Raw genomic sequence first — 13,306 nt, 5'->3', positions numbered from 1 at the left:
AACTTGTCCAAAACCACACCATGTTCTTAAAACTTTGCAGTCTTCTGCACAGGATGTTCTGGGGTCCCTTTTGCCTTTGGTGGTTCCAAACACAATAGGAACCAGTCGTAGCCCTGTTGGTACCTTTCAGCTCATGTCGGCAGAGGGGCTTGGTTTGAGACAGGGGCCAGCAGGGAGCCAGGACAGTTCACAACTGTGGAGAGGCTGTACATCTAGAAGGCACCAGGATGCCTTGGATTTGACCCATCCGCCGAGGCCTACCTGGGAAGGCCAAAACACCTGCATCCAAGCTGCCCACTGGCCACCGGGCCGGGAATTATGGATGAAGAGCGGCATCTCGTGGCCAATTTCAGAACTGCATCCCAGCGAGACTCGGGGCTTAATTTCTATCCTGGCTCAGGACAACAATGAATGGGAGGAAATATTATATTACAAATGGACTTGGATGGTCCTCTAAATTATTTGTAGAGTTTCCAAAACGCACAGACACCCAGGCCTCACCCCAGACCTAGAGAACCAGAACCTCAAGGACAGGAAGGGAGGAATATGTTTTTCAACCCCCTAGGACCTAGCTAAGCATCCCAAATATAGATGGCTTTTAAGGGGATCCAGAGTGCTGGTCAGAACTCAGCTGCGGCGCCACTGACTGGTGTTTCACTTCTGTCTGAGCTACCAGAACTTTCTAGGCAGCCCACAAAACTAAATCCTTTAGGCATTATTCACAAAATCTAGCTGTACCTTCAGTTTGAGTGGTGCTGTATTAGGAAATAAAAGGCTGCTGGTTTTAAAAAAAATGTTAATATGAACATGGAATTGGTGAGTTTAGATCAATGTCAATGAAGTCAATGAAATTAAGTCCACGAGAACACAGGATACAGAAGTCTCAACTGGGTATGCATTGGCCCTTGGGGGACACTTGACTATATCTGAAGACATTTTTTGATGGTGTTCCTGGGATCCCATGGACAGAGGCCAGGGATGCTGTTGACCATCCTACAATGCACGGGATAGCCCCCCACGATAAAGAATGATCTGGTCCAAAATATCCGTATTGCCGAGGCTCAGAGTTCTGCTTTAGTGAGCACAAAATTCTCCTGGCTTCAGGCCTCTGAAGGTAGGGATTCCAACTCCTTCATTCTCCCTACCAGGGCCTGGCAAGGGGAGGCTGTCAGTACACACTGGAGGGGAAGGACATTGCTTTGAGAAATAATATTTGATGTGGACACATTTGAAAAACCTCCTTAACGTGCAGACAATCCCAGGTGCATTTCTATGGGACAGAGACTTCCTACAGCTGAAAAATCTCATTCCCCTGCGAGGGGGAGGGGGAATTCAGTGCCCAGCTAGACCAAACATTACCTGGGAGATGGAGTAGAGTAGAGTGATAAGGAAAGTTCTGGCCCAGGATAAAACAGGTTTAATCTTGGGCTCTCTAAGCTGTGTGGCCTTAGGCGAGTCACACAACTTCTCCGGGTCTTCCTCTGAGGTAACGCGAGGCGAACACGCCTCCTCACAGGTTGTCCTGAGAATTCAATGGCATCATGTCCGTAAAATGCTTAGCCTAGAGCCTGACCCTGTGAGTGCTCATGAAAAGTGAGCTGGTGTTACCATTATTCATGTCTGGACTTGGTTGTGGATGGCTACTGCCAGACACACGCTATCACCCACGTTGTGTTTGAACCTGAGTAATAGGGAAGCGTTAGTTAGCCAATGCAACAGACAGAAGCAATAGGTCCCTGATCCCACTGATTGAGAACCTCTGCCTGGGAATCTACATTTGTAATAACCTCCCAGAAGATTCTTACAGCTGGCAAATTTGGGCAATCTGGCTTTAGAAGGACTTTGGAATGAGTCTGCCTGGCTTCACATCCAGGCTCTGCTACTTACTCGTTGGGTGGTCTAAGGCAAATTACTTAACCTCTCTGTGCCTCAGTTTCCCCAGCACTATTATAGCATCCGGCGGGACTCAGTAGATGGCAGCTGCACCCCTCCCCCTTCTCTAGCTCCCGCAATTGCTGATTTCCACCTTTATCATCTATACAAGATGAATGTCCTGGTCCCAGTGTCTCCCTTGGATTTATTTGTCCTTCCTCTCAGCCCCCACTGGTCCAAGGTGGGGGTATTTATAATCTTCCAGCCTCCTCCTCAGGGACCTCCTCATGCCTCCTTGAGTTCTTCGGGCAGTAGCATCATCAGAACCCGCACCGAGGTTTATAGCTTTTGAATCACTTTTCACCTACTTGGCCTAGCATCTGTGACCTGAAGCCTCTTGCTTCCTCCCTTAACCCCTGGCTGGATCTCATCACGCCCTTCTGCTATGCTGGCTGCCCAGTGCTCAAGTGCAAGTGCACAGGCCTGGTTTCAAGGCTGAAAGCACCTTCCCCCTCCACCTGGGTTTCCTGGCCTTTCCCTTCGCCCTGCTGGGCTCCTCTCCCTCCAGCTCATCCTGCCAGCTTGTAGTCAAGCTGTTTGCCTACAGAGCGCCCCCTCCCCCCGCCCTCCGGAGAGAAAAGGTAATGTTGGGAGAAATGCAGGCAGAGGACTGGTGGTAGACGCCCTCACAGCGCCCTCCAACTCCCACATGAGGCTTCCCTCCTTCAGCCTCTCCTAGCCCCTCCTCCTCCAGGAAGCCTCCCTGTCTTGGTTGAATATCCCCACTGCTAGGCAGGGCAGTCACAGCCTCTCTGGACCTCTGTCTGCCCCCACACACCTCACACATACACCTGTCATTCGCCCTTCCTACCCAGTGCCTTAATTTTTTCTGAGTTTTTACAATTTTCCCATCTGTCAAACAAGGGAGTGGGTGGAGAGTGAGTGCCCCATCCCTCCATGCTGGAACCTACTGGGAGCCCATGAAAGGAATGGGGGTGATGGACAGAGGGCTACCCTCCTGCCGCCCTTCCCGCCAGGCATTGGCTGCCCTCACTGCTCGCTGCTGTGACCTCTAGGGGCACTTGTCAGCACTACAGAGTGCCCGAGGATCTGGGCTTTCTGGGTCTTCCTTGTAGCCAGGGGTTTCCCCAGGGCAAACTGTGAATCCTCTTGCCCCAGCCCCGTGGGGTGCTCAGAGGTATATACACTGGTAAATACTAGGGGTGGGAGGTGGCTTCCCTGTGCTCCAGGGTAGGGGCCCCAGACTCGATGTGATTCAGGAGCATGAGAGCTCTGCTTCCCCAGAGACAGCCGGATCTGGCAGCATCGAAGGTCTCCAGTCTGTGTCTCCCTCTGCCACGTGGGAGCTCCGGGATCTCTGAGCAAGTGGCCTCCAAGCTGTGGAGTGGGTGTGGAATCATCAGAGCCACTGTGGGGCAGGGGGGCAGGGAGTGGGCTGAGACTGGGAGTGAGGAGCTGGGGGAGAAGGCGCCCAGGAGCCTGGGACATGGCCCCTGTGGCCCACGCACCGTGCTCACAACACAGGGGCAAATATTCGTGCCCACATCCTACAGGCGAGAAAACAGGTTGGGGGTTGCGGCGCAGAGGCAGTGCTAGAACTCACAGGCGGCTCTCCCTGCCTTTACTGCCTGGGCTGGGCCCTGAGGCCAGGGGTTCTCAGCACAACAGGATTACCCGGGGGTATGTGGGGGGGTGCATGGAGAGCTTGAAACCCCCACGTCCTGGGCAGGGGAGAGGGGGGAGATGGGGACCCGGGTGACAATATTTTTAAGGTCCCCAGGAGCCTCTGGTGTGCAGCCACGGAGAAGAACGGACACTGAGGCTGAGAGGGCATTTTGCAAACCATCCCTACGGGTCACTCATCACCGTGTAGCTTCTTATCTGCCTTGAGCCTCTTTGCTCATCGGTGAAGGGGGGGGGAGTCACATTGCCCCGAGTCGAGCATTGCAGCCCACCCCACGCCGCATCCTAGCCCCCCTCACCCTGCCTTTTCCGTCAAAACCCTTTTCCCTCATTTGCGGTGCCCCCGCTTTCCTGCCTCTGCTAGACATCATCCGCGAGCGGGCCGGGATCTTGGTCTTTGCTCCATTTTGGGTTTTTGTGCTGTATCCCCACCGGCAAGCAACACGCACCATGCTTGGCACAGAGTAAGTACTCAATAAATACTCATTGAACTGATGAGTGTGTGAATCACCATGCCCGGCCCCCTAGCAGGTGTCTACAAGATGTCCCTGTCATCACTGCGGCCACCGTGGCCGGGGTCTGCCACCGTCGATCCGGAACCGCTCACCTCCCAAGCTGCTCACAACCCTCAGGCCACCCGAAAGCAAGCTGAAGTTTCCTTCCCCCCTGGAAACACACCTCTGGTCCTGCTCCCCACCCACTCCCCTTGGCCCTACGGTGCCCAGGCACCATCCAGGAGAAGCCGCAAAGTTTCAAGATACCGTTTATAATTCTTTGCAGATGAAATGTCAGAAATATTGGAAAGGCAGAGTCATAAATCTGATCCTAATATAGCATAGAGCTTATTAATGAAGAATAAATCACAGAGGGAAACCTCCCCGGAGTGCTTCGCCAGGCCTGCGGGGAGGATGGCATATTTATGTGCGAGTCTATGGGGTCCTTTCCTTTCTCGGATAGATGGCCAAGGAGGATTTGTCAGGCCAGTAGCCTTCACATCAACCAATTATATTTTTTTTCTAGTAAAAATTAATCTATTCTAGAGAAATCTCCTAAGCATTTATTGGATTAGGACCCTTTCCAAATGTAGAGGATTAAACATACACACACACGTCCCAGCGCACACACAGCGGGGAGACTTGCCAGGCCCTGAACCGGAATGACCATACACTCTCCATGAAAAACTCAGGGCGAAGGAGCTGGAGGGGCTGATCTTCATCACACAAGTGGGGGGAACCAAGACCCACCCTCTCCCAAAGATGTCCACATCCTCATCCCCTAAAAAGCGCAGCCTGGCTGACACCTGGATTTTAGAACTGCTTCCCTCCAGAGCCATAAGATACTAAATCTGTGTTGTTTTCAGGCACCAAATGAGCGCTACTTTGTTATAGCAGCAAAAGGAAATTAACAGGGTTAGAGAGAAACATTGTCACAGCAACTTTACCTGACAATGTCTGCAGACTCCCTACCCCAAAGGTCCCTCCACATCACCCCTGGAGAAGGTGGCACTCCTGGGGTCACTGTGCATATCACTGCCTCCCACACCTGCTGCCCCCTAGTCTGTGATGCCACTCTTCCGCGCTGGGCTGCAGTGGGGGCTTTTCTCCCATTTTTCTGGGTTATTTGAGGCTTTTCTGCAGCCTGATGCACCAGTATTGGGAGAAGAAGCCACTCCACCCGAGGGTTATCACTACGCCCTAAACTCTCCCCCTTCTTCCTAAGGACTTCTCTTACTCCAGAGAGGTTGCAGAAACAGCAGCCTTGCCCAGGGACACTTCCCTTGCACTCTTCCCTTCTCAGCCCCGTCCCCACCACCCCTCATGACCTTGGGAGCCAGAGAGGGCCCCTACTCAGTTCAGCTGTGTGGGTCTGGATTCCTCTCTCCCTCCCTAGGCCCTCAGGGGCAGAGGTGTGGCTCAGAGGGCGCCCAGAGGGAGCCCCCAGAAAAAGACCCAAATGGAAGGGAGGAGGGAAGGTGGAAACTTGGGACAAAGAGGCCAGTTGTGGCTGTGGTCTAGTCGGTTCTCAAAGTCTGGCTGGTGGCCCTACCTGTCCTGGCTGGCAGCTCATTAAAGTGCATATTCTGGACACCCCTCTTACCCCACACTCTGCCTTGCCAGAGCAGAGTCGGGGGTGTGGGGGTGGGACATGCCACTTAACACGCATCCCAGGTGTGTCTTACCATGAAGAACTTATCGGGCACAAAGGTCAGAAATCGTGGAGCACCCTCCTACTTGAGCTGAACCCTCCTAATGACTAGCAGGGAAGTCAAAACCTCCCTCAGCCCCAGTGTCCCTTCCACAAAGCATGAGCTCTGATATGCGTGTGACGGGAGTTACAAGGATTCACACAAATCCATTCTGCACAGAGGCCAAGGCTGTAGGTGTTTGGCCCAGATCCCCAGGACTCCATCTTGTTGGAGCCCACAGGACTAAACGTCTGAGTCCCTAGGGGCCTAGAATTGCCAGAGGATGAATGTCCCCACCCCCACCCCCCAACCCCCCAGTGACAGTGGAGTTGGTGTATAAATACCCCAGCTCCCTTCCCCTTCAGGTGGGATAACTCAGGAGGTGAGGCTCCCACACTGGCTGCCTAAGCTTCAGGGATGAAGCCATCATCACGCACTGGGGTGACTTGCCTCATGCCAGGCCTTTGGAAGACGCCTTCCCTTCCCTGCCTCACTCCCTGCTCTCTTACTGGAGTTTACTGGGAACACCTCTCAGATAAACAGCTTGCCCTTAAATATGTGTCTCAGGTAATAAGCTTCTGGTGGGGGACCCCGGGCTAAGACGAGCCTACACACAGGGTCTGACAGCCAGGAAGTGAATCCTCTCAGGCTCTCAGTGTGGAGATCAGGTTAGCCCAGACCAGGGAGTGACCACAGAACCTTGGCTAGTGCTATGGTACCATGAGACGGGTGTGTGGTCCCTGCTGTCCAAGGATCAGCAAGGCTGGGCTCCCACCTGCCTGGAAGATGGTCCTCGTGGTCCCAGGGAAGCCAGCTGGCCCTTTTCTCTCCCAGATGCCCAATACCTGCTAGATAGGGGGGCAGAGCTCTCTTCCAGCTCTAATAATCCCATCTGCCCTCATCCTGAATGCAGTCACCCCAACCGCTACCATGGCTCACCCCATCTCCCCTTCTCCGTTCCTCTAACAAAGCAAACACCCCTTAGAGACCCCTCGCCTCTAAATCTTGAAGCTGCCACGCGAGCTCCAGCTGCCCGGGCCCTCAGCCACATGAATTCAAGCCCCCAGGGGGCACTGAGGTCACCTCCCCGAGAAATCCCTATGATTTCATCTTCTATTTAATCTTTATTTCTTCTCATACTTTTTAGAACTTCAAATAATTTCTCATTTGTAGTAACTAGGAAGCCATAAATCGCCCCTTTATGTCTGAGGAAAATCAATTGTTATTTGACATTTTACCTTAATATTCCCGACTTCCTTCAACTGTAATAAAGCTTCCATCTGCCTTTTATTTTACAGGCAATTAGTAAGTCACCTTTTAAAAATTTCTCCACATTTTCTATCAAATGAATGCCAGGATCGAAAGGGGAGAGCTGTTTTATGGGATTGAACTCACTGAGTAGAAGGGGTTTATCTGTAGCCTTCGAGGTACCAACACTCATTAATGGGTTTTATTGATTCAGGGGCTTTTTAACCCTTAGCAATAATACAGGTGTCGCCCGCCTGTGGCACTTGGGAGGGGGCGGGGATGTGGGCGGGGCAGGGAGAAGCCCAAGGTTCTGAGCTCCAGGCCCAAGCTGGAAAACTGGAGAAATGAGTTCTAACCCTTTGAAGGGTGATCAACCACACTCTCAGAGGTAAATCACAGTACAGATACCCTCTTTTTTTCCCCAGGAGAAAGGGTTTGTGGGGGAGAAAGGGTAGGGGTTGGGTTTGCAGGGGGGTTGTTTTGGTTTTTTGTTTGCTTTTTGGTTTGGTGTGGTTTGGTTTTTCTCAAATTACCAGGGGAATGTGACACTGTTGCCTTTCTCTCATGGGATCAAAAGAAAGCGGGGGGCGGGGGGAGGTCCAAGGACCTATACATTGTTCCTAGATCTGCCTCTTTGAGCCCTGGGACTTTGAGCCGGTTGTCGCTGAAGGAACCTGTGAGGTTCAGTTTCCCTCACTGCAAAGCAAGGAGAAACATTGCTTCCCTGCCCCCCTCACAAGGCTTCGGGGGGCTCTGGGACAAATGCTTGGAGCCCCATGTGGGGCATCAGAAAGCACATAAGGTGGGGCGCCTGGGTGGCTCAGTGGTTAAGCCGCTGCCTTCGGCTCAGGTCATGATCTCAGGGTCCTGGGATCGAGTCCCGCATCAGGCTCTCTGCTCAGCAGGGAGCCTGCTTCCCCCCCTCTCTCTCTGCCTGCTTCTCTATCTACTTGTGATTTCTCTCTGTCAAATAAATAAATAAAATCTAAAAAAAAAAAAAAAAAAAGAAAGCACATAAGGAACTAATGGGAACTGTGGTCACAAGCAGGAATCTCAGTCCACAATCTCCAGAATGACATCTTTCTTGGCATTCTAGAACTCTCCTAATCTGTTCTGAACCTCCACCCCACAGGACTGGTGGAACTTTGATCCCCCCACCTTTCCCCGGCGGGTATTCCAGAACCTCTTCCTCCTCCTTCCTCCTTCCTCCTGCCACCCGTCTGAGCCTGGAGCCCAGGAGTCTTCCTTGGGCCAGACAGCAGGGCCGGAAGCTCCCAGCTCGCCCGGAAGCAGAGACGAGAGCCCAGTATTTGACAGCTACCCAGAGTGAGCGTCGATAAGGTGGCAAAAGCCTCACCATAGATATGCAATGAAGCAGGTACAGGAAGTGTTCATGGCAGGTTCATGGGGTACACGGTGTGGACTCTAAAATTCTTCCAGTGTTGGTATATGCTTGAACTTTTTAATTAAATTGTTGGTTTGGGGGGCGGGAAAAGGCTGGGGCAAATCCACGAGGGGCGCCCACCTGTGATGACGTGAGCAGAGGAGGAGAGAGGCAAGGGGCCTTCCGTATCCAGAGGCTCCCCGCTGGGTGGGGAGTCTTCCCAACTCCCCCTGCCCAACCCCCACTTGAATGCAGTCTCTTTCTCTTTCAAATAAATAAATCTTTTTTTTTTTTAAATTAGAAGAATATTGAGATGGCAACAGCAGAGGAAGAAACTAAATGTGAGGCCTTCTAAGGCGGGGCCGGTGTCACCATACAGGTCCCCCCACCCATGGCGCCAGCCCTACTGTCTTAGATGAGAGGTCAGTTTTGACTAGCTCTTTCTGTACCATCTTAAAAGAACAGTGCTCTGAACCTGGCATCTGATGCAAGTGAACAGTAAGTGGGTAGGGTGGGGCCTTTTCTAATAAGAATCAGAGCTAATGAACTCAGGTAGCCCAGCCACGGGCCTGGCTCTGATTCAACACTCGACCTTGTATTAAGTCATTTAATCCTCCCAAAGATCCTGTGTGATAGGACTCGTAGAACTCCCAGCAGGGTGCCAGTGAATATCATCACAGATGTGTCAGGGCCGAAGCGAGAACTGCAGGTCTAACCACATTAATATGGGGTTAGACCAGCCCTGATTACCGCCCAGCGCCCCCAAGCGATAATTTCGGTTTCAGTGTCTCCCCCGCCCCCCCGCGCCCGCCTTGGGGAGACCACTGACACCTGGTGGCTATCTGTGAAATTGCAGACCCAGTGTCTGGGAGGTGTCAGGGAGGGGCTTCCTCCATCTCCCAGCCCGGAAATGGAACTCTAACCCCAACTCCAATAAACCCATCTCCCCTAACCCCAAATCTCTCAGTCTGAAATTGCCCCTAACCACTACCTTCTCTATCTCCATCTCCCTTCCCTAGCTCCTCAAACAGAAAACAAACCCAACCATTTTCATTCATCAGTCACCTTGCCTCTAAATCTTAAAGCCACCATACCAAATGCCATCATGGAAAAAATCAGGAGCTCAACTGTACTTGGGTGAATCAGGAAAATCCCCTCCCCACCCCCGATGGAGGAGGCCCTTTCGGATGGGTAGGACTTGGCCAAGGAGACAATAGGGGAAGGACATACAGGAAAAGGGGACAGAACTTAAGCCAGGGTTTGTAAGAAAAGGACACAAGGCATGTTTTGTAGCTGGATGCACTCTACGATTATTTCATTTCATCCTCACAAGCAACCCTGCCCGGGAGCTATTTGCTGCGCATGCTCCAATACGAAGAAATTAAAATTCAGGAAGAGAAGCTTACCCGCCGGAAGTGATTGGACATCCAAGTGGCAGGGCCCGCTTGTCCGATGTGAGCTGTGGAGGATTTGAGCTGGAACAGATCCGGAAGACTTCTAGATCACCCAGGAAAAAATGGTGCATGTGCAGAATGGCTTTTGGGAGCCCTAGAATCCTTGCCACTGAAGGCAGCCCCAGAGGCACTGCCAGGCTGGGTAAGGGTCCTCCCAAACCAGCGGGCATTGGCTGGGCTGCGTTTCCAGGCAGGACAGAGAGGGCTGCGGGACCGAGATTTACGATGGCCATGGCCTTCATGACTTAATGGTCAGGAGTTGAGCTATTTTATCTCATCATACAGTTCTGCCTAGAAGTAGCTGCAAACCCTCATTTCAGGATGGCTTTCAGTCATGAGACGGTGACCTCTGTCTCTCTTAAATCATTTTAATACTCAGGGCAGCAGGCTTGAGCTCCCTTCCATCTGCAGTGTCTTTCCCCATCAGCCAGCCATTTTCTTCTCTGAACGAAAGTCTCTCAGGGCCAGTTCTCTGAGGAACACGGAGGAGGGGCATGAAGGCCCATCTGGTGTGGCCCAGGCTGGGACCGTCCACCCACCCCAACAGAGCTAGAGAACGGTTGGGGAGCAGCAAATTGGCCTGGCCTCTCCACACACTCTCTGAGGATAAACACAAACACCCTCCGTCCCTCCCCCTCCACCCTCTCTCTTCCCTCCTCACCTCTCAGCCTCACCCAGCTGGCCCCCATCACCCTCTAGCCCTTCCGTGGGATGACACTGCTTTTGGAGCAGTTCAGATGAAGGCATGACCCTTCCTCCCCAAGGGACTCAGCCCTTGAGGAAGACCCTCCAGAAGACCTGTGTGTAAGAGGGTTCCCGGTGTTCCCTGGAGCCCTCGTCCCAAGTACAAGTGGGGGGAATCATCACCACACCTGTGGCTTGCTTGCTTTAAGGCTCTAGGGGTCCAGGTAATGGGTGAAGAGACAGAGCCAACTTCCCATCCTGGGCGCAGACTGGATGATCCAATGGCAGGGCTGTGGACACAGGCCGTGGGACTGTCTCAGCTATGTATACTGGCAAAAGTGATTTCACTGGTCCTTCTTGCTGTCCACTCATCAGCCTTCCTGGCTCAGGAAGGGGCCTCGGGAACCGCCTCACCACAACTGTCCCTAAATCCAGCACCCCCTTGTTTACTGATCGTCCCCTTATTCTCCCCTAAGGTCCCACCCCACACCCTCTCAGCCTCCACACTTCTGGGTCTTTCTTGGTATATCTTGATGGCCCATTAAAGGCCAAGTGCAAATCATTTGCAGCAGATAATTGCCCCTCCCCAAGCTGGGAGGGCCGGTCTTCAAACCCTCCCTGGGAGGTGAGAGGCATTTGTACCCCATCCCATCGGATTGAGGCCCTCCCCACACCTTCCATCCCCAGAATAAGCAGTAAATAAAAGGAAGAAAACAAGAACAGGCCAGTGTCCATAATAAAACAGAGGGTGACACCTGACAGCCCCCCTGGGGGGGGGCCCACTGCCGCAGGAAGTATTAATAACACACCGGCTGCCTCACCTCAGCATTTGCTGATTATTTGACCTTTATAAGGAGCCTTCTGGAACTAATAACTACCATTAAAAATCACCTGCTGTGTGGGATGCCTGGGTGGCTCAGTGGGTTAAAGTCTCTGCCTTTGGCTCAGGTCATGATCCCAGGGTCCTGGGATCGAGTCCCGGGAGTCTGCTTCCCCCTCTCTCTCTGCCTGCCTCTCTGCCTACTTGTGATTTCTGGCTGTCAAATAAATAAATAAGATCTTTTTTTAAAAATCACCTACTGTGTGTGAGGTGCTTTCCATATGTTCCATGTAGTCCTCAGGTCGACCCTGAAAAGGTGCAACTATTATTTCCACGTCACAGGGAGGACTCTGAGAGGTCAGCCGGCTTGCCCCAGGTCATGCAGCTAAAAGGGAGCAATGGTCCAGGTGGGTCCTCACTCCCGTGTTGCAGGGCTGTTCCCTGATTTCTGCCACAGACCATGGCCCGGCGGGGCTGCAGTTCTAGGCTCGGCCGACAGAGGGCGATCAGGGGCTGCGGGCGGCCTTGGGGTCCCGGAGCCGGCGGCAAACTTGCCCTAAAGGCGGCTTTGCCTGGAGCCCTGACCGCTGGGACCCGGGACTTCTCTCTCGGAGGTCACTCTGAAGCCAGTCGTGGGAGTCCTACCCTGCCAGGGCGTTTTTCTTGCACCCAGAAACTGGAAGTGCCCTGGACAGCGACGCCCGCGGCCCCTGGGCATTATCAGGCCCCCCTGTAGCAAACGGGAGGTGCCTTCCCCTCCTCCCCCACCACCCCACCTAACATGCGCCTGACTCCCAGGTTCTGCTCCCGGTTGGTGATGGAAAGGCTGAGGATTTCTTGGTGCCTCTGCTGAAATTGCAGGGTTAGGGCGCCCCGGATCCCTGAGTCTCTGCAGGCAGTATGTATGGAGGAGAGGAGGGGTCGTCCTCTGCCATTTCAGAAAACCCAAGCGGGAAGGGACACATCTCCCCTCTAGAAGTCTGCCCAGAGTAACTGAGGGGCCAAAGGTTGGCCACCATGCAGACACTGGGGGTCTCTGATCCAAAACTAAGAAACGTCACAGGTGCCCAATATGGAGGAAGAAATCAGAGGCCAGTGTATGCAACTTCTTTGGTAAATAATACCAAATCAGAGTCCGTGGGAGTTGGGGTTGGGCTTGGTGGTCAGTAGAGGTGAGGTTTCCTTCCAACCACCCCCCTAAATCTGCCAGTCTTTGTCCCAGCTGTCTTCTCTCTCCCCTAAGGAGGAATTGGCATGAATCTCCTAAGCCTGGAGGTTCTGGGTCCTCCTCCCCACTGCCTAAGCCATCAAATCTAATTACTGGAAACAGGGCTTTGTTCCAAGAAGAGCAAGATGGGGCTGGAGGCTGGGGTCCCTCAGACAGGCCTCCACGGGAGGGCCATCAGGATGGTTGTGCCAGCGAGGGCCCCCCAGGCATGGCCTTTCACCAGCCTTGCCCGGTTGGTTGAGGAGGGACCCACAGCCCAAACTCTCCTCCAATAGAGGGATTTAACGTGTCCTGGGACCCAGGAGCAGGGGCCACAATGCCCTTTTCTGGGGAAGAAAGAGGCAGATGCTCTGGTCACCCCCAGTGTCGGGCAAAGCCAGGCTTCAAACTTTCTTTTCTTGCCTTTTTTTTTCCCCCTTTAAGATTTATTTACTTGGTGGGGGGGCAGGGGGCAAGGGAGAGCAAATCTCAAGCTGACTCGGCTTGCTGAGAGCAGAGCCTGAGATCACAGCCCTGAGATGAGGACCGGAGCTGAAATCAAGAGTCGGTCACCACCCAGGCGCCCCAGGCTTTGAACTTTCTTTGCTGATTTCCATGTCCAGAAAGAAGGATGGCGGGAGATAGTGAAGAAAGAAATGCCGGACATGTTAGAGGCCCGAGGGACACCCATTGCTCCTTCGAGAATCTTCCATCTTCCGTCTCACGCTGGGAGTGAGGGGGGTCGACT

This window comes from Mustela putorius, unplaced genomic scaffold, assembly GCF_011764305.1.
Source record: "Mustela putorius furo isolate JIRA1106 unplaced genomic scaffold, ASM1176430v1.1 tig00000487_pilon_pilon_pilon, whole genome shotgun sequence".
NCBI lineage: Eukaryota > Metazoa > Chordata > Mammalia > Carnivora > Mustelidae > Mustela > Mustela putorius.
Note: the sequence above shows the minus strand (reverse complement) of the source record.